Source organism: Pipistrellus hanaki, assembly GCF_964339955.1.
Source record: "Pipistrellus hanaki genome assembly, chromosome: 7".
Lineage (NCBI taxonomy): Eukaryota > Metazoa > Chordata > Mammalia > Chiroptera > Vespertilionidae > Pipistrellus > Pipistrellus hanaki.
In genome coordinates this window covers 79,645,266-79,665,499 of record NC_140509.1, presented here as the reverse complement: position 1 = coordinate 79,665,499, position 20,234 = coordinate 79,645,266, and the positions used below count along the sequence as shown (strand labels likewise).

The 20,234-nt window shown below is 45.2% G+C and overlaps 1 protein-coding gene across 1 annotated transcript in view; it reads right to left on the bottom strand.

The window, feature by feature from the left end:
- UST (uronyl 2-sulfotransferase) overlaps positions 1 to 20,234 on the bottom strand; it is a 240,870-nt gene that overhangs the window by 61,600 nt on the left and 159,036 nt on the right. The window lies entirely within an intron of this gene.

The following is a 20,234-nucleotide window of genomic DNA, read 5'->3' as shown; positions in this document are numbered from 1 at the left end:
TGACTGCAACACTTCACCCTCACATCTCCCCTCTGTCACCATCTCAAATCCCTTTGAACTTTTAAAACCTTTAACCCAGGTTATTTATTGACTTACAGAAGTCAATGAATCTCTGCAAGGCCAGAAACAGCTTCTTCAGAGGTCTAGAGGCCTCCGATGATAACAACAAAAACACCACAGATTATGTGTCTTTGTCTTTTCCAAGCTTCTGAGCATCTATTACCCCATTTTCATTGGCTGGGGGAGGAGTGATGAGGTTCCCACATTTCCAGGAAGGGCCATTCCAGAAGGAGCAGAGGCAGCTGTGAAGGTCATTGTTTGTCTCACTCTTGGGTAGTAAAGGAGTGCTGGGATGGGGGTGAGAGAGTGCAAGGCTCTGAGCTGCAGCCCGATGGGCCAGCTAATTACTAGTGAGTTATGAGACTCCCAGGGTGGTGAGGATGAGGAGGGAAGGCATTGCATCTTTGAGAACAGGCTGGAGTCTCCTTGGAAGAGTGGCTTTGGCAATGGAAAGAGGCTGAGATGACATGATGAAGTGGAGTAAACTGGGGTGTGGCTGGAGGAGGCAGGGAGTGTGGGCAGCATGGTGACCTTGTAGGTCTCTACCTTCAGGTTAGAGATCAGGGAAGCACCCCCCTGCCTGTCTTTCAGAGAAGGACATTAGCAGGAAGATGGCCTTCAGCTGGGGGTATTGTTGTTTTTAAATGACTGGCATGGACTAGGGAACTGGCACACTGTCCAGGCTCACCTAGCTGTCCATTCCTGGGTGTTAGTGATTGCTTCTTCCTGCCTCACTGTTTACACCCCAGTAACCTTCGCTGACCTTAGTTCTTCCCATGCACCCAGATGTTTCAAGCCATGCCCTTTCTGTCTGGCTACCTCCCACTTATTCTGCAAGACTCAACTCAGGTATCACCTCCTCCAAGAAGACATGGACATAACCTTCTCGCCTGTCCACTAATGGCTATAGATATTGCCCTGGTGTTAGAACCCAAGGGCTATGTGTTTGCTTTTCCCCTCAGAATGGATTCATCAGAGCAGAGTCAATCCTGTTTCTGCAGTCCCAGCCACACACACCCTAACTCCCTCCACTCACACCACCATATGTGGCACAGAGTGGATGCCCAGAGCCTTACGTGGCTGAGTAAATGCATGTTTGATGAATGAACACATGCACGCGCGATGAAGATCAAGAGGGCTGAACAGGGGATGAAGCTTGAATGTGAGCTCCACAGCAACAGAGGTTTTTGTTTTAGTTGCAGATGTTTTCCAACTGCCGAGAAAAGGGCCCATGGCACAGTAGGCACTCCAAAAAAGTCCTGTAAAAATAAATCCACAAGGAAGGAACATTTTTGGAAGTGGTGCAGAAAAAGTGGTGATTTACAGACTCGTTTGCAATGTTGAAATATTTCAAAGAGTTTTGCTGGAAGGCCAGGGTTGCTTTCCTGAGGGACCTGTGCTTTCATCTGGAAACGGGCTTCACAGCCAAGCTTCTGCCACAGCTTGCTCACGTGCACGGGAAATATTTTTAGTAGCTCATATATCACACAGTTTGAAGTGACCCTTCTTATACGTCAGACCCCTTAGGGCAGATTGCTTTCTTCAGTGGCTGGAATCCCCTGGGCAGCTTCTTGCCAGCCTAACCTTCTTGTATTGCTCTCCAAATGCTGGGTCCTCGGACACTGGGGCACGTGACACAGCAAGGGAAGGGTCCAGGGCTCTGGAGCTCCTCTGTACCTCCCACTTCCAGTCAGCAAGCGAATGTTATTTCCCAGGCTGGAGAGTCACAGTTGGGAGGATAAACAATTTTACAAAAAAGCTGCCGGTGGCCAGGCAGGCAGGTAATGAATATATCTTCTCGATTGTGGGTGGCAGCCAGCAGGAAGTGTGGGATGTAATGGATTCTACAGCCCTCCTAAAAGGTCACCTTAAGGTTGAACTACATTTTCCAGTGGTGTCTGCCATTATAAACGTAAGACTCAGGAATTAATTTGAGTGGAAACTGTATCAAGCACAGTTTACATTATTTCAGATATTACCAATAGCATCACCTTGGACAGCACACACTTATTGAGTGGTGTGGTATGGTGGTGTGCACAGCTGAGACTACAAGGAGGCGTATGATAAGTTCCTTTTCGCTGTCCTGGAGGAACGTTTCATCTAGGTAGGTATCAGAAATGCCTCCGGGAGTCATAAAGCCAACTGTATGGAACAGAGAAGTTGGAAGGGCAGCTTGGAGTCAGATGACTTGGGTTTAAATCAATGGTATACTAGTAAATAAACAGAAACTTGATTTGTAACATCTGCAGATTTCCATGGTGAGAAGACTCCTACCATTCAAGCTACCATCTTGATGTCAATTGATCAGCCAATTCCTGAAAACTTAGCAATTGCTCAGAGCCAGGTCTGACACACCACTGGTGGAAACCCAGGCTCTGTCTCTTACTACCCATGTTTCCCCGAAAATAAGACATCCTCCGAAAATAAGACCTAGAGCATGGAAAGATAAGACATCCCCTGAAAATAAGACCTAGCGCAACTTTGGGAGAAAAAATTAATATAAGACACTGTCTTATTTTCAGGGAAACAGGGTAGTTGTGTGAATTTAGGCAAGTTATTTAACCTCTGTAATTCTTGGTGTCTCATCTGCCAAATGGGCATGATATCTATCTTAGAGGAATACTATAAGGATTAAATGAGACAACTAATGTATGTGTGGCAGCCATGACCCTCTCCTGCGACAGGAGAGTAATTGGCCAATGGTCCTTGATGCTTTGCTCTGAATCTATCACCTCATTCATGCCAACATATGCTTCTCAGGGGCTCCTCTCGGCCACAGACTGAGCTTAGCAAAGAACCTATGGCAGGCTCATTCTTGCAAGACACAGGACTCCTCTGATAAGGCACTGTGCCTTGAAGACTCCCCACTGGCTGTGCTGAAACTTTCTTAGAACTGTACTGTCTTCTGAGCCTGTGCCTGCCCAATTTTTCCTTCCCTGTTCTTCACAGGGATAGGACAGGGGTCTGGTGGTTCTCCCTAAATACTTCCTTTTCCTCTCATAGGCATTTCTCCCAATACATTTTTTTGAATATTCAAACTCATCTTGGCATCTGCTTATCATAGGACCTTAGCATGCTGATTACTTTGGACTGTGTTATTAAATGTTCAATAAGTTTTTTGTTTTGTTTTGTTTGTTTTTTACAAAAAAAGAGTGATGTGGAATCCTCTTACTCCATACTTTCTGTGGACCTACCTTTTCTCCTGATAAGTGATCCTGAAGGAGAAAATCTTCTTTAGCAGAGTCTATGGCTGCCCTCCCGGGTGTGCCTTTGCATGCCTCACCAGGACAATGAAGACCAGCCCTTCCCATCACTATCCCCTTCTCTTCATGTCTTTCTTGCTCTCCATTCAAGTTCATCTGGCTTTACCCTTATTACTGAATGGAAATTGCTCTTGCCATGTTGCTAAATCCAATGGCCACATTTTTCTAGTTTTATTTTGCTTGTCCCTCCTAGAAACTCCCAACAATGATGAACAGTCCTTCTCAAGACATTTCCTCTGGTTCTGTGATACCACATTTCTGTGTTGTCCTCTTCTTGAGACTCTTGCTCAGTTTCATTTGCTTCCAACTCCTCGATGAGTGCTAAAAAAATGGGTGACCCACAGACTCTTTTATCCTCATACTTGATTTCATCCCATGGCTTCTGCAAATAATTATCACGCATCACTGTTGTTCCAGACGTGATCTCACCCTCATTGAATATGTATTTTATCTTCTCTTTGGATACTGAAAACTTCCAACTCCATATCCAGCCCAGCCCACTCTTCTACCTGCCAGGTATCTCCAGACACATGTACCTCAGGCATCTGAAACTCAGTATATCCAAACTAGAAACGGATTTTTCCTGTGCCTGTATTCCTCACCCTCAGGAGTACCATCCACCTGATGGTTCCAACTGGCTTCTTGAGATCTTCCTTAACTCTTCTTCCTCCTTCAGCTCCTCTTTCTCCTTCAGTTCCACACTTCCTTAACTCCTCTTCTGCCTTCAGCCTCACAGATGTGTCCTAATCTATCCATTCTTTTCAGTCTCCACCACCATGAAAACCCTGTTCAAAACCAAAATAACTTGCCTTGTTCTAATCCAAGTATCTTCACCTGGCACAACATTTCAAATCCCAATCCTATCATGTCATCCTCCCATCCTAACTTAACTTCATTCAATCTAGGAGTTTTCATTTTCTTCAGCATAAAGCCCACACACTTATGATATTTATTAAGGTTTTTGATCATCTAGCCGCTGTCTACCTTTCCATCTTCATATCACACCCCTGAACTATGCTTTCCAATCTCTGTCCATATGAGACTCCTGTAGAAACTGGGACTCTTGACCTATGTACATACTGTTCCCATGACCTGATCACCTCTCATAGTTACTTGCTTAATGTCTATTTTCCCTGGTAGATTATACACTCTATGAGTGCTGAAATCACACCTGTGTTTTTCATTACTGAATTCTCAGTATTTGCCAAATAGCTGACTACAAAGTAGGTGCTGAGCATTTATTGAAAGAAAGAATGAATGAATCAACCATATAATAATACAATAGCCCAAACATTTATGCACAAAATGTGCATAACCAGTTGCAGATGGGTAGGTTCAAGGTGTTGGCAACAGAATTTTAAACCTACCAGCTTTGTTTATAATTTTAAAAAGGACCTATGAAGAAGAATTTAACTTATTTTTTAAAAAAGAGCTTTAAATCTCAGCTCCTGAAGGTGTGGCTGAGCATATGTATATTTATGTATATATGTGTGTGTGGAGGGGGAGAGGTTGGTAAGGGTTCACCCACAGTGATTTGGATGCCTTGAGGTGATTGTGTCTTCCCTTTCTGGGCAGGTGTGAGACTGAACTAGGCCGTCGTAGTAAGTAGATTGGTGAACAGTAGATTAGAAACATCTAGGAGATAGCCATCATTTCTGGGCTTGTTTTAGAACATAACACACACCTTTTCAGACCTTCCTGTACTTCATAAATTTATTCCTGACATTCTATTTCCTAAATTCATTTTCTCTGATAAACCCCGATTTGGCTTAGTTTTTGCAGTCAACAGCATCATGATGAGGACTAATATCTACATTTCTCCCTTTAGGACAGTGACTAGTTGAGGTATGTTTGTTGTGGTTTTTTTCCTTATTTTTCTCCAACAACCTGGAACTCCATGTTAAAAAAGACCTGTGACAACTCTTGATTTTACATTTAGCCTCCTCCTGGCTGATCATTTTCCTTCCTGCTTTGTGCGTAGTTTCTCCTTCCAATTTACCAATGATGGTTGGATCACAAGTCAAGGGCCCACCCAGTAGGATTCCATCCTAATAGCTCTTAGTAAAGAGATTTAATGGCTTCATCTTTTGTAAAATGGGACTAATAGGGCTATCTTGGAGAATAGCACATTTTTGGGAGACTGTAGACTTAATGAGGTGCTTTAAATTTCTTGAAAGAAAGGCCCTTTGAAAACTTGGTGCTAATGTAGCCTTTGATGTAAAATCATTTATTTTGACTGAATTTCAAAATTCTCAATGCTAATGTGGTTTTGAATAAATTAAATACAGATTGTGTGTAGCAGAAACCTGACTTCCACTAATAACATTTAGAGAGGATTGAATGAGGTATCTTTAATCTAAAGCACTGAAATCAACACTGGATGAAAAGTGAAGATTAAAGTCCTTTTCAGATGTAGGGTATGAAACAAATATGCCTTCTTCCAGTTTAGAAGAGATTTCTCACAAGGAAGACACATGGGTGAAAATTAAATTTTAAAGATTTTTTTTTTTTTTTTACTAATGATACTATTTTATTTACTTACTGTAAATAAGCAAGTGCTACAGACCTCAAGTTAGAAGTATTATTTAATAAGACCTGCCTAAGAGAGTGTCCTTTTTTGCTTCTGGAGATAAAATATTTATATAATTAAATTTATGTAACTTAATTTCATCAGCTCTAATAGAGAGATGAACTCCGAAACCCTTTACATCTGTAAGGCAACAACTATCACTAGCTGAGGACAACTCAGCACCCATGTCTAGAACAAAACACCAGCTTAATCATGAGGGCTGGCCTGGAGACAATTGAGAGACTTGTACATAAAATGCAGACATGAAAATTTATATAAATAGAAAAACCTGAGAAGAATGCACCAACATGATTGTGTATTTGCCAAACTGTGAATCATTCAAATATCCATTTAGTCATTTATTCAGCAAATAATCTTTGAGCATTTACTATGTGTCAGACCCTGTTTTTTTGTCTGTTTGTTCTGTTTTAGGTGCTGAGAAAAGCTGGTGAGTAAGACCCGTGAGTTCTCCGCCTGTTTTCAGTGAATTCTATTAAAACCTTCCTCCATAATGGGCTCCAAAAGCAATGGATGGGATGAATACAAAGCAGGGAAGACTATATAGTAACTGCCCTTAGGAGCTGACAGTCAGGCTGCAGAAGGACTAGGGAACAAAGAGAGAGGCACAAGGGACAAAAAGAGGCAGTTCAGCATATTGGTTAGGGGCATGGCCTCTGGAGCCAGATTGCCTGAGTTTGAATCCCATTCCATCACTTCTTAAGTGTAACTTAACTCTGGGCAAATGCTATAACCGCTCTGAACATTAGACTTCCCATCTACTAGAACTTATATGTATCTATGTAGAACCAGTGGACACAGAGAATAGTGCAGTGAAAGCCTAGGGAGGAGCAGAGGGTGGGAGTGGGGTGGAAGGAGTCAACAGGGGAAAAGAGGGACATCTGTAAGACTTTCAAAAATAAAGATAAATTCAAATAAAATAAAATAGAATAAAATGAGATAATAATATAATAACCCCATAAGATTGTACTGTGAGGATCAAATTAAAAATTCAACTACTGAACAGTAACTGGAACATGGTGTGAACTCAAGAAAGAGTAAGAGACAGGGCAGAGCACACGAGAAACTGGAATTCTAGAAAAGGGGCAGCACCTCAAAGGTTGGGATCAAGAGACGGGAGATGAGATTCTGACGGACAGGCTATGGAAAGGGACAGAGAACAGAAGGCTTTCCAGCTTGCCCCTCCTAGAAACTTCAAAGCAGCAAAAGGGAAAGAATGGAAATGGGAATGTTCCTGGTCTGGAAAGAAGATGTGAGGAGCTTGGTTTGATTAGCAGTTATTTGGAAAGCAGTAAGTCAGGGCTGGCAGGATAAGTCCAGATTATTAAGAGTCTTGAGAGCCAGAGAAAGGGCTTTAGAATTCATCACAGAAGGCAGGAGTCACCAAGCTTCTTGAGCAAGGAATTAAATGACATGATGTGAAGCGCTGCTTTGGAAAACGAATCTGGCAGCGCTGGGCAGGGTGAAGAGGAAGGAGAGGGACTGGGATCAGAGATCAGTCAGGAGGTGGCTGAGAGTTGAAAACCATTAAAGCCTGTGGTGTTGGCAGTGGCAAAGAAGACACTCAGAGCAAAAACCAAGAGACATTTTATAGGAAAAAAGGTACAGATTGGACTGAACAGGTGAAGAACTTTTTAAAAAATGAGAGAACGGTCAATTGGTAACATGTGTATGCCATTCAAAAGTTTTAAATAACATAAGTGATCAGATTGAGCAAAAGTAGAACAGTCAAGATGCATGAAACAGACCATGCAAAACTTTTATAGGGTACCCAATGGAGAGTGAACATGAGTACTTTGCAAAGACACATGACCAAATTATTGATGGAAATATTGTGAAATAAGAAATATTGTGAGGCCGTAACAGGTTTGGTTCCATGGATAAAGCATTGGCATGCAGAATAAAGGGTCCCAGGTTCGATTCTGGTCAAGGGCATTTACCTTGGTTGCGGGCACATCCCCAGTAGGGGGCGTGCAGGAGGCAGCTGATCGATGTTTCTAATTCTCTATCCCTCACCCTTCCTCTCTGTAAAAAAAAAAACCAATAAAATATATTTAAAAAAATAATAAATATTGAGAAACTGGAGGAGCCATCTATGAAGGGCCAGAAAGAGAACCCACATTCCAAATAAATAAAGAATTACCCAGGCTTTCATGTTTGGGGTTTACTCTTAAGGTGATAGGTACACACTAATTTACATGAATGATCTAAATGTAATGGAGGGAGCATCTAGAAATGACAAAGTTAAAGTCTCAGGTATGTATTAAGTCACATAAGTGAACAGGGTTATTACAGTTCAAATGAGAAGTTTATTTCCTCACTTCACTCCGTTTCCAGAAGTAAAGGGGAAATGCCAGTCTCCGTTACCCAGCAGGTTTGTGACCACCAAGGGCTAGGAGTGGGCATGATAAGAAGGAGTGTAGCTTGGACATTCTCCCACAGTGCTTCTCGAATCTGAAACTTCAACAAGAAACACAGTCCACCAAAGTGTCTACATTCCTCTTAAGGATGTTGGCTTATTTACTCCCACATTTGTATTTAAATGAATGGACTGAAATCTCTCAAAGTTCAGAGTCCTCATCAAACATTCATCACCTTTCCACCCTACCCATGCATGAATTTTGTGCACGGGGCTTCTAGTAATATATACAATCGTTTGTTACTTACACAGGTCAATGGAACAAAATAAAAAGTCAACCAGGAGATTCCTCCAAAAATAAGAATTTATTATATAATAAAGGTGACACTTTAGATTACTGTGGAAAGGATGAATTATTCTATAAATGTTGGAATAATTTGTTAACCATGTGGGAGAAAAAGATCCTGGACTGATATGCTATACCTGACAGCAAGATAAATTTCAGATGGATCAAATATTTTAATTTAAACAATATGAATGACAATAAAAACCCTGCAAGACACTATGGAGAAAGTTTAAAAAATAGTTTCACAGAAAAGAAGTTCTTTTTAAGTGTAATACAGAACTTAAAAGCAGCACTCCCCAATGTCATTTAATTCCTTGCTTGAGAAGATTGGTGACTCCTACCTTCTAGGGAAAGTTTTCAAGTTCTTTCTGTGGATCTCACTCCCAATAATCTGGATCTATCCCTCCAGCCCTGACTTATTGCTTTCCCGAATAAAGGCTAATCAAACCAAGCTTCTCACATCTTTCCAGAACAGGCACATTCTCATTTCCATTTTTCCTACTCTATTCATCGACTAACCAACCTCTTCTCTAATGCTTGTGAAGTTTATATTAACTGAAATTTTTTATTAAGATAATTGTAGGTTCACAGATGTATATGTTTTGATCAAATAACAATGATACTATCATAGGATCAATAGCTAACATTACATCTAGACAACAGAAGTAAGAGTTTTAAGCAAGTGAATGGTGATACCAGATTTGTTCACTGAACACTTTGTCTATGGATTAGAAGATGAGAGACAGGTTGATCATGCATGAGGCTTTTGCAAATATTTTGGTTAAAAGTGAGAGCTCTTTACTGATGACCACTGATAGGAACTGATCTGAGAGAAGTTAAGGGGACAGAAGCAACAAGTTTTACAGCTTGACACTCATGCCCTGCCTCGTGTCCTCTTGGCCACTTTTGCTTCCAGCCATTGCTGCAGCAGAAGATTCACACAGAAGTAACCCAAGAGCAACCTGCCTCGGTAACTGGACATATCACCGCTTTCTGTTTCCTGTGGGGCAGCCATAGGAAACCATGTGGCACACACGTGTACACAGCCCAGATGTTGGGTCTAGCTGGACAATAAAGGATGAGATGAACGGATAAATGTTCCCCTCTTTTTCTTCCCTCGGGCAGGAAAAAATTCTCTGGGAATTCTACACTGTCCTCACAGGAGGCATGAGCCTTGATTTTCCACCATGAAGACATACCTTTGTATTATCTATCCTTCCCGGTTTCTCTTTCCAGTCCTCCAGTCCTGGGATCACTGTCCAAATTCTAACACCCTTGTCTCAAACCCTTGCCTCGGGCTCTGCTTTTAGGATTCCAGGCTAAGATGCTGGCTAAGAAAGTTGGGGGGTTGGGGAGAGAAAGCAGGTGGGGATGACAGACCAGATGGGGTGCCACTGACTGATAAGGGAACACAGGAGGAGATGGATATCTCTGTGTGTGGTAGAGGCAGGAAGTAGGAACACACACACACCTTGCACAGCTATTCCCAGCACAGTACCTGGCACCCCGTAGGTGTTCAAATTATACTGAAGTTGGGTGTACAAGTAGGGAGAAGAGGCAAACCTCACTGTTCTCCGTACACTTTGTACCTGGGGGCTGGGCCGATGCCACCCAGGGTTTGGTGATGGGTCCTAAGGTTATACAGATCTTGTCCTATTATGTAAGACCTAGGCAAACATGAAATAATATGAAGGATTTATGAAGCTATATGTTAACAAGTAAGAAATAAATATAATCCACAAGGAGTAATAACTGCCTAGAGAAATAAAGACTAGCAGTAATCAAAGTTGGTCAAAGCTAATCTTATTGCCTATGTTTAGGTCACTTCTGTTGATCTTGCAGGGTTTTCGTTACTAGTGCTCAGATATGGAATGGCATGATTTTATCTAAGCTTCACTGTCATCAAAGTTTCCTCCATCCTTTACTGAACTTGGTAACTTTCTTTTATGCATCTGCTGATTCCTTCTCTAAGTCTCTAACAGGTTCTTTATTTAAAAAACTGGAAGTGAGTTGCAGGTGGCGAAGAGGCAGCCATCTTACTATAAAAGTCACATCAGGGTTAGCTTCCTCTTTCATAGGGAATGAGTTTAGAAACATTCTAGCTGAATGTTGATACAATTCCATTGTGTTCTAACTTTGCCATATGACATGCAGAGCTGTTTGTTTAAAGCTGTGTTTGTCATAAAAATGTGTAGGTTTCGGTTACAACCCTTTCATTCAACCACGAATAGGGTTTAGAGTCGGGGAAAACGAGGTGCATGCCTAGAGCTGGCTGACCTATTCAGCCCTGGCCGCTTTCTAGATCAATGAAAATGTCACACGGGATAACATCAAACTTCTTATTAGATTCCTGCCCAACCACACGTCTGTGACACTCATTAGTCAGTCCTGAAAGGGAACTAAGTGGCCTGTTAAGTGTGCTCTGCAAAACCAGTGATTATGAGCCAGGACCTTCCCAATGTGCAGGCTAGATTATTCTATAACTTTCACAGGCATTCACACTTTTTTTATATTATGGTGACTTGGACCTTTCCGTTGCATTTCAGGAGATCAGACATCCGTATAATACCTATTTCTGTGGAAGATGGCCCTGAAGCTCCCAAGGCACTGAGCATGCATGGGCTCCTCATCCCTCTGTCCCCTATTAGTTATCACCTTTTAAGGACACGGTCATCCTAACATCTACATTTTGGCCCATGCTCTGATATGGTGACAAATGGTCAGCCAGTCCCTCTTCTTATTTTCTATCCTCTTTATAGGCAAAAGTATTTAGTCATACAGAAAAATATGTCAATAAAACTAGGAGGGGAAAAAAAAAAAAAAAAAGACTTGGTCTTGCCCTTCAATTTCCAGCCATTAGAGGGCAAGGCTGCCATAGCTAACAGACCCGAGACTTGTTTAGAGACAGCCTCAGTGAAGCAAGCGCTTTTTCCAATTACACACTAGCTAATTCAATTTACACCTATTAGAAAAACTGCCAGCTATTTCATGTTAATATTGACATTTTCATAAGCACTTGCAATTCGAATTCAAGTTGAGATTCCAATAAATCTCTTAGATGTTCTACACTAACTTTTTCTATCTGTCTTTAGACTTTGCAAAATATTTTTAAGAACACGTTTGGAGGTCATTCCACCTTTGGGGAATTTTTGCTGTGTATGCTAAACAGTTAAGTGGAGAAAAAAAGAATTACCATTTGGCCAAGCAAATTGAGGCCTACTGTAGCGGTGTGGCAGGTTCTGAGAAACAAGTACAGAGTCTGAAATTCAAAATGTTAACACACATACATTGAGGCATTAGCTTTGCAATGTATATGAAACGTCACTCGACAGCTTCTTTGAAAGCAAGCTTCCTGACTTCAGTTAAAGAACATTATTTTAAACATTATTTCCTGGCGGCAGGAAATGTAGAATGTAGTTCTGTTCCCAGGCCTTTGAATTTAGCATTTACATGGATTCTGGATGAACTGGCCTGCGTTTAAAGAGTGACACGTGTCTCTTTGAAGAGATGGCAACAGATTTCCAACGCTTCATCGACTAAATAAAAATATGGCCTTATGCCAAAATATTGTATTTACTGAAGTGTTCGCTCTGATTCATTGCCAAAAGCTCAGCTTCCTGAAGTGAGATCTTAAATGCACAGTATAATATACTCTTTGGTTTCTGTATAAAGAAAATTACCCACTCCAAAGGAGAAGAAAGCCTAACCTAAGACACGTACCGAGTACTCATAAACACAGGAAATCTTAACATGTATTTGCACACGTCTATTAAAAGCCCAACAAATGGAAACTTTTCCGAGGGGAGGGCACATGTAGCTCTTTCCAAGTGGCAGAGGATACAGAAAGGAAGCTTCTAGAAGATGTCCGGAAGGTGTGTCTGTCAGTGGAAACAGCCCCTGCTAAGACAGCCTGGATTGGATGGGCCACTCCTCAGTGGCCCAGCCTTACTTAGCTGCCCGTTGGCATCACTTCAGGAGCTTAAAAAAAAAATCCCAAGGCCCAGAAGGCACCTCTTACCGCTTAATCCAGAATCCCTGGGTGTGGGACACAGGCATGTGTCGTTTCCAAAGCCCCCAGGTGATTCATGAGCTGCCAGGCTGAGCAGCACCGCCTGGGTAAACAGAGCCACCTGCCCCACAGGGCCACAAGGCTGGGCCGGGAGAGGAGGCAGCTGAGGTGGTGGCCGGGCCAGTGACTCACAGGGAGGGCGGGGTCCCGGGAAGATGAGCTCAGCTGACAGGTGGCAGCCAGCAGGATGCACCTGGCCGTTCTGGACAGGCTTGCGGTGGATGCCCCCGATGGGACCTTCCATGGAGAAAGGAGGTCAGGCACGCCCGATCTGGCAGCCAGCGGGCACTGCTGCTTCCCCTCCCCGGGAACATCTGAAGAACGGCTTCGCCGCCCCAAAGCTCCTGGCCTCCCAGGCCCTCCGTTCCAGCAGGGCTGGGCTGCTCACCAGAGAGCCAGCCTCAGTCTCCCCGGCTTGTCACAGACAAGCTCTCTTCCTGGGGCCCCTGGTTCCTTACCCCAGTCTGCATTTGTCCCTAAAGACGGAGTGCCCATTGCGGCTGGGAAGCTTCTCCTGAGGATCCCAGCTCCCGCTGATTTCTTTCCTCACCTGAACTCTCGGGGGGTAAGGGTCTGCATCATGCTTCTGCTGATTAAACATGTCCCCCAACCCGTGACAACCCCTGTGCTGCTGCACCGAGCTATCAGCCCTCTCCTTGCCGTGTTAGGCCTTTCGAGTTCGGGCCTTGTGTTGCAGGCCAGGCAGTTGGCCGCTGGGAGGACAGTGAGGTGTCTTGCACTTATTTGTCACTGGTCCCCCATCCCCGCCTCAGCCCCCACCCGGAGCTGCTCCTAGAACGTGGCCAATGCTCCATAGACACCAGCTCCCTAATGGAACTCGCACTTGGATCACGGCAGAAGCCTCGGATTAACCAGGCTGCCCTCAGCACCCCTCTACTCTGTATGCTGTAGCTGAAGTATTGCTTTCAAAATGTAAAAGCTCAAGGATGCCAGGTAAACATGCCTCCTTGTTTGAAATCCGTTAGGGCCTCCCCAGTGATCCTCAATAAGGTCTGGGCGCTCCATGGGGCCTGGCCCCGCCTGCCACATGAGCCAGGGCTTTCCTTCCCCCGGCTCTTCCCCATGCTCACCGTGTCCCTCTTGCCAAAGGCCCTTTGAATGTGCTATTCCCTGTGGCTGATGTTCTTCCGTCACCTCTTTTCCTCCAGGTCTTAGTTCACCCATCACTTCTCTGACCCAGAGACTCGCCACCTGCCCCCGTCTCTCAGCTTCATAGCATGTGTTGCAGTGTGTGCTGTGCTGTGCAGTTGTGGGTTAATACCTGTCTGAGCTCCTTGAGGACAGACCCAGAATATATATTTGCTCAACTTTTTTTTTTTTATATCCAGTCCCTCCTCTAGTGCCTGTCACACAGAAAGTACTAAATAAATACTTAGTGAAATGAATGAATGGTGAATGAAAAAATGGATGAATGAATGGGTCCCTAGTAGAAGGAGAAAAAACAATGTATATGAGCGGCCATTTTGTTTTTCAGACAAGGAACAGGAAAGCCGAAGTTCGGTGCCCCTACATGGCAGCAAAGCATGATGGGCTCTCCATCTGTGGATGGGACAGGCCAAGTTCAAAAGGCCTGTCATGCTCACACGCCCTCCATGGTCCCTTGAGGCCCTGCTCAGGAAGCAGTCCCTGGTGGCACTGCGGCAGGCAGATAATGGGCCCAAAGATGTCCATACACTGACGCCACCTGGGATGTGTAAATAGAGGACTTTGTGTGGCAAAGCAGATTTTACAGATGTGATGAAGGGTTCAGTCTTTGAAATGGGGAAATTATCCTGGATTATCTGGGTGGGCCCAATCGAGTCACAGAAATCCTTAAAAGTGGAGGACCCTTCCCATCCGGGTTACAGATCTGAGATAAAAGGAGGAGGAAAGATCTGGAGCATGAGGGACTCACCCCACCACTGGTTGCTTTGAGGATGGAGGAAGGGGGCCACATTTTGGGAAATGTAGATGCCTCTAGAACATGGGAATGGTGCTCAGTGGATGACCAGCAAGAACACAAGACGTCAGTCCTACACCCACACATTCTGCCAACCGCCCAAAAGAATGAGGACACAGGTCATCCCCTCCTGCCTCCAGAAAGGAATCCGCTCTAATGCCTACACCAGGGATGCCGTGAGGGCGGATAAGCTAACATGCATGGGGAAAGCGTGCTAACCCACAGCAAGCCATGCATGCAACTGTGGTAACCGGTGGCCTCTCGGGTGGTGGCTGGTGAGTTCTGTTCCCTCCTTCCCAGGCTCCAAGCTTGCTGCTCCCTGGTGCCTCTGCTTTTCTCCAAAATCTCTTTGTTGTTTCCTAAGCTCCTCCTGCTCCTCTTCCTGCTACAGGCATTGCTTTCTCTGTTTCCTGGAAGCTCCCAAGTATGGCTGAACCTCGGAGTGTTCTTTGATTCTAAAAACACCTGTGACCCTGCTTTCAACACACCTCAGGACAAGTACATTTCAAGGGCACTTCTCTCATGTGGGGGCCCCATCGTCTTTCAGAGCATCCCTGCCCCTGGCACCTTTCTCCCCCACCCCCAGGGGGTGAGACGGTGCTACTTCCTCAGCTTTGCAGCCCTGCGCCTACACCAGCTTAGGTTTCCAAGTAAATAAACTTGGGACAAATGCATGCCAGCAGGCTGGGATCAAAACGCATCTCCAGCTGTTGGGAACACAAAGAGAAGCAGTTTCCTTAGAAACGCATGCCCAGGGGATGGGGTCTAACGGGGCCATTGGAGATCTCGGCAGAAGTGGAGCTGAGGTCCAGGGTGCGGCCCAACATGGCCTGAGCCACATGAGAAGCACGGCTCCTGCTCCCCAGAGAAGAGAACCCCCACTTCATAGGAAAAATGGTCCCTTTAGGTCACACGGAGCTGCTGACAGAGCCAAGGATGGAAGCATCCTGCCAAAACACGTTTCGGAGAGTTTTAGCTTCCAGAGCACTTGCGTGTAGAGTGTTCATTTTTTTTTCTCCTGCCAACCCTATGATAGAAGCAAGGTGGGTAATATGGCTCCATTGTACAGATGAGAAGTGTAAGGCCCGCAGAGGCTTAATCACCTAGGGCAGCTGAGAAGGGCACATAAGCACACCATGACCCAGGCCACTGTCTCAGCCTCCAACCATAAACCAAATTCCAACAAGGTGGAGACAAAGATCATTAGTTTTTTTTTTTTTTACCTTCAAAGGATTTGGAAAACATAGGTATTGCTAAAATACTTAAAAAGCAGATCATCCAAATCCTTTAATGGTTTTCTTTAAGAAAAGTGGTGCGTTAGGGACAGAAGCACAGCCTGAGGTTTCATTCACAGGACAGCGGCAGCCAGTCAGAACAGTGGAAATTTCCAGAAATGAGGATTTCACATATATACCCACAGCCACAGAACCCTCAAAACCCAAAACTTTCAGGCAGATGGAAATGCACAGCTTTCTGCGAACCTCCCCTGACTCTGGACAAGTTTCAGGCTTTTCCAGAATCCAACTGGGCCAACATGATTCACTGAATTCTTTATGAAGTAAGAAGCTGTAAATTACGCATCTTTTCTTTTAAACATGCATTACTTTCCATCTGTATAGCCAAGCTGAATAAACAGTCCCCCAGTGGCAGTTTTCTCCCTGGAAAAATTTCCCTCTCCCTCTTTCCGCTCTTCCAGTGGCGATCCAACAGGGAAGTGGCAGTGAGGTCAGGTCAGGAGCCCACCTTGGCATTTGGGGGCCTTTGCTTCCTGAGGCCGGAGTTTTAAGCGAACGGCAGGCCTCAGCCACACTGACTGAGTGGAAGTGGCAGCGTGAGAAATCCATTTCCAGGGAAACTCAGGGGCTGGGAACGAGCGTGGCTTCAGCAGGAATGAGATGGTCTCCCTCGCTCTTAAGTCCCAACAGTTGCTTTTCATTAGCAGTCATTCATTCTTTCCTCAGCAGGGCTCGGGTGCCAGGTATTTCTCAGCCCTGGGACAGAGAAGCCTGGGCTGCAGCTGGGGAAGAGGCTCAGGGGCTGGGCAGATGCGGTGTGCCTGGCCCGGATCCGCCTCACCTGGTGACTCCCACACCGAGGGGGAGGGGGGCAGCCACCTGGGCAGCCGGGAGCGGGTTTCCGGTTCTGAACTCAGACAAACGAGCCCAGGAGAACTGCCTTTTCACACTGTGGCTGCTAAGAGGTGAATTAGTATCTGTTCCAGTGAGAATTCATGTGAAGATGATTTTTTTTTTTTTTTTTTTTTGTAAATACAAGTGAAGAATTGGAAACATGTAGAAAATCTAATTGTTTCCAGAAAATATGGAGAACAGCTATGAGATGCTTGCACATTTGGAAAAAAAAAACAAAAAACCCCAACATTTCTATAACAGCTATGTCTTTGTAGGGTTGTACAGATGGTGTCAGAGACAAAATTATTTTGCTCAAGAAAGCATGGAACGTGGCCCAGTCCTGGTCTCCCTTTACCATTTAGGAAGTCCATCATAAAGGCCGAGTGATCAAACAGCACAGCTGGAGCATCAGGAGGCCTGGCTTCCACACCTGGTGGGGCCCCCAAGCCACACCTGGTGGGGCCCCAAAGCCACCCCTCCACCCAGGCCCCATTCCTGCACCTGTGGCCTCCAGGGACCCTGCAAATCCTGGGATTCCTTTACCCCTTTCCATGGTCTCCCAAACCACCAAGCATCACAAGGTGACATTATGTCACCCCCAGAGCAGGCTCAGGCCCTGGCCTCTCTCAGCTGTATGCTAAGCAGCTCTGCCAGGCTCCGGGCCAGGAGCAGAACTGCCTGGTTTGGGGCAGCTGGCTGAAGTGAGTGGCTTCAGAGCGCTGAGACCTGGAATAACATGGGTATATCAGTAGACCCGTTTCCGGCCACCCCGATGACTGTGCATACAGTGTGCCAGGGAGAGGCCTCATGGCCCAGCGCCCTGAGGGTGCCGGTCTCCTTGGGAGGGGGACACCCTGTAGGTCCCCTCTCCTGTCCTCGACCCCAGCAGGGCCTCCCCGAGGGGACAGTGGTCTCCTCACAGCTGCCCTACACCCCACTGAGACACAAACAACACCCTCCTTTGAGGCAAACAACTGACCACCCAGCCCTGCCAAAATGAGGACAGGCTCTGACAGGGGGCCGTTTTATTTCAAGGGTTTAATGGGAGATGAAGTAAAAAGTTTCATCTGTTAAAAAGAAAGGCCATAGACTGCCTTCTGCCAAATAAACAAACTATCCTTTGAACAAGAAAACAGCCTCCTAACAGGGTCAGGCTGGGGCCAGATCATAAAGGAGTCACGTGTTCTGCAGGCCAGCCCCTCTCCCCCTCCACCTCCCACCCCCTGATTTCTGTCTCTGCTGCTTCCAGGAGCCCACTCTCTCCTGCTGAGGCCTTGCCAAGGAGTGATCTGATGAGCTCATCTGACACAGGCCGTTCCCAGGTGCTTACACGTGGGAAGGGGCCCCTGCAAATCTCTTTAAGAGTAGAATTCCAGGTGGGGAAATTTCCCTGGACTCTCTCAAATCGCACCACAAAGCCAGCTACCAGCCTCTCTAAAAATAGAAGACTTACCTCCAACTTTCAACATTCTATGGGCTTTCAAAAAAAAAAAAAAAAAAAAAAAATCTAAACCACCTGGCCAGTGTGGCTCAGTGGAGGAGCATCAACCCAGACACCAAGAGGTCTCCGGTTCAATTCCTAGTTAGGGCACATGCCCAGGTTTCAGGCTCAATCCCCAGAGGGGACGTGCAGGAGGCAGCCAATTGATGTTTCTATCTCATCAATGGTTCTATCTCTCTCTCTCTCCCTCCCTCTCTCAAATCAATAAAAAACATACTTTTTCCTCTTATGTTTACAACTTCTCTGCCTAATGATTACAGTTTCTTCTTTGTGTGAAGGCTGTGTTATGTGGAGTGACTTATAGGACAGCAAAATTTGACAGGGTAGAACAATCTAGAAAATTCCTCTTAACTCCTACATTCATGTTCTGTTGTCCTTGTTTATTTTATAGGCTAAATAAAGTGCTACTGAGGTCTCCATTATTTCAGCCCTTCTTCTGGGTACCAGAGACATAGATGGAACTCTGACCCTACCTCAAAGAGCTGATAGATTGTTGGGAGAAGAGGGGAGAAGTTAAGACACTCTACCAACACCCCCACACCCAAAAATAATGACAGAGCCAGCACAGAACCCCGGGGGAGCACAGAAGAACACCTGGACCTCCATGTACAGTGGTGTAGCTTGTGTACTAGGGTCACCATCACATAAGTCACATTTAGTGTGGCGCCCCCTGGAAACTGTGAGTGTGGGAGCCTTGTGAGACTCTCAGGACAAGCATCTGGGTGTGTCAGCGACATGCAGGTCCAGAGAAGCAGGGAGTCCTGACTTCTAGAGAGAAGGGAGCACTGCTGAGAGTGATGGGATGACGCATTTCCTGCTGTGAGAAGGACTCAGCTCTCCAGTGCAGGTTCAGGAGAGAGTCACTGATTACAGTGGGTTCCATTTGGGGTCATTCATGTTACTTCCCAACCCACTTACAGCAACCACAGTGACTCCCAGGGCCTTATATGATCTGTTGTCTCCAATCCTCACCTCTCTCAACTCACCACCTGCCACTTTCCTCTCCCCACCCCTCCCTCACTTTATACCAGCCATACTGTCCTCCCATACTAATGAGCCACAAATGTCATGTGTCTACTGCAGGCCTTTGCCCCAGCTGCCCCCTCCACCTGGAGCTATACTCTTCCGGCTGACCAGTATTCAACTTCATCTCTCATTCTGCTAGTTGCTCATCCTCTGTGACTTCCCTGACCTGTTCTTTAACAGCCTGTCACCACCCCTTAGGCATTCTGGATCTCCAGACGGTCCCTCCACTTGTTCATTTTTTCAAATCATTTTTCATCTTTTGGTAGGCCGTGGATTTACTTCCTAACTACTGGAAGAGAAGGGTTGATCAGACTCATTTCCATGTCTTTGGTTTTCCAGCATCTTCTGCTATAACTTGGTATGGATATTGAGTCAGAAACCTGGAAATATATTTTGATTCAGTGGACTATGATCTGTGCTTTTAGAAGATGATGTAAATGCTGATCGAGATCCAATAGAAATGGAAAGGTGATCTGAGTCAACATTATTCCTCAGCCAGTGGTTCTGTACTCTGAATACACACGCATCATGAATAGAAAACATATAGCCATATTCACAACACGCAGTTTAAAGGAAAAGATTAGGGTTTTTGCCATCAAAACTAAAAACCACTCTTTAAAATATGCCATCAAACTATTTCATTGAAGTACTGGGTAGCTGAGTGGTGAGGGAAAGGCCTTGGTTTCTCGTCTTGGCTCATCCAAAAACTATGTGCAGCACTGGATAACATTCCACATCACCCAAAAGTGCTCCCATCCTCCAAACACAGCCTTTATTACATTTAAAAAACGAAGTGAGGAAATAGAACTGTACCAGAACTGTGACTAATGCTACTGCTTTCTTTTAACCACCGAGACCCTGCCACAGCCCCCTCCGCAGGGGGTGAGGCTCAGGGCTGGCTTCCAGCAGTGGAAAAGATGTGCACTGATCCCTC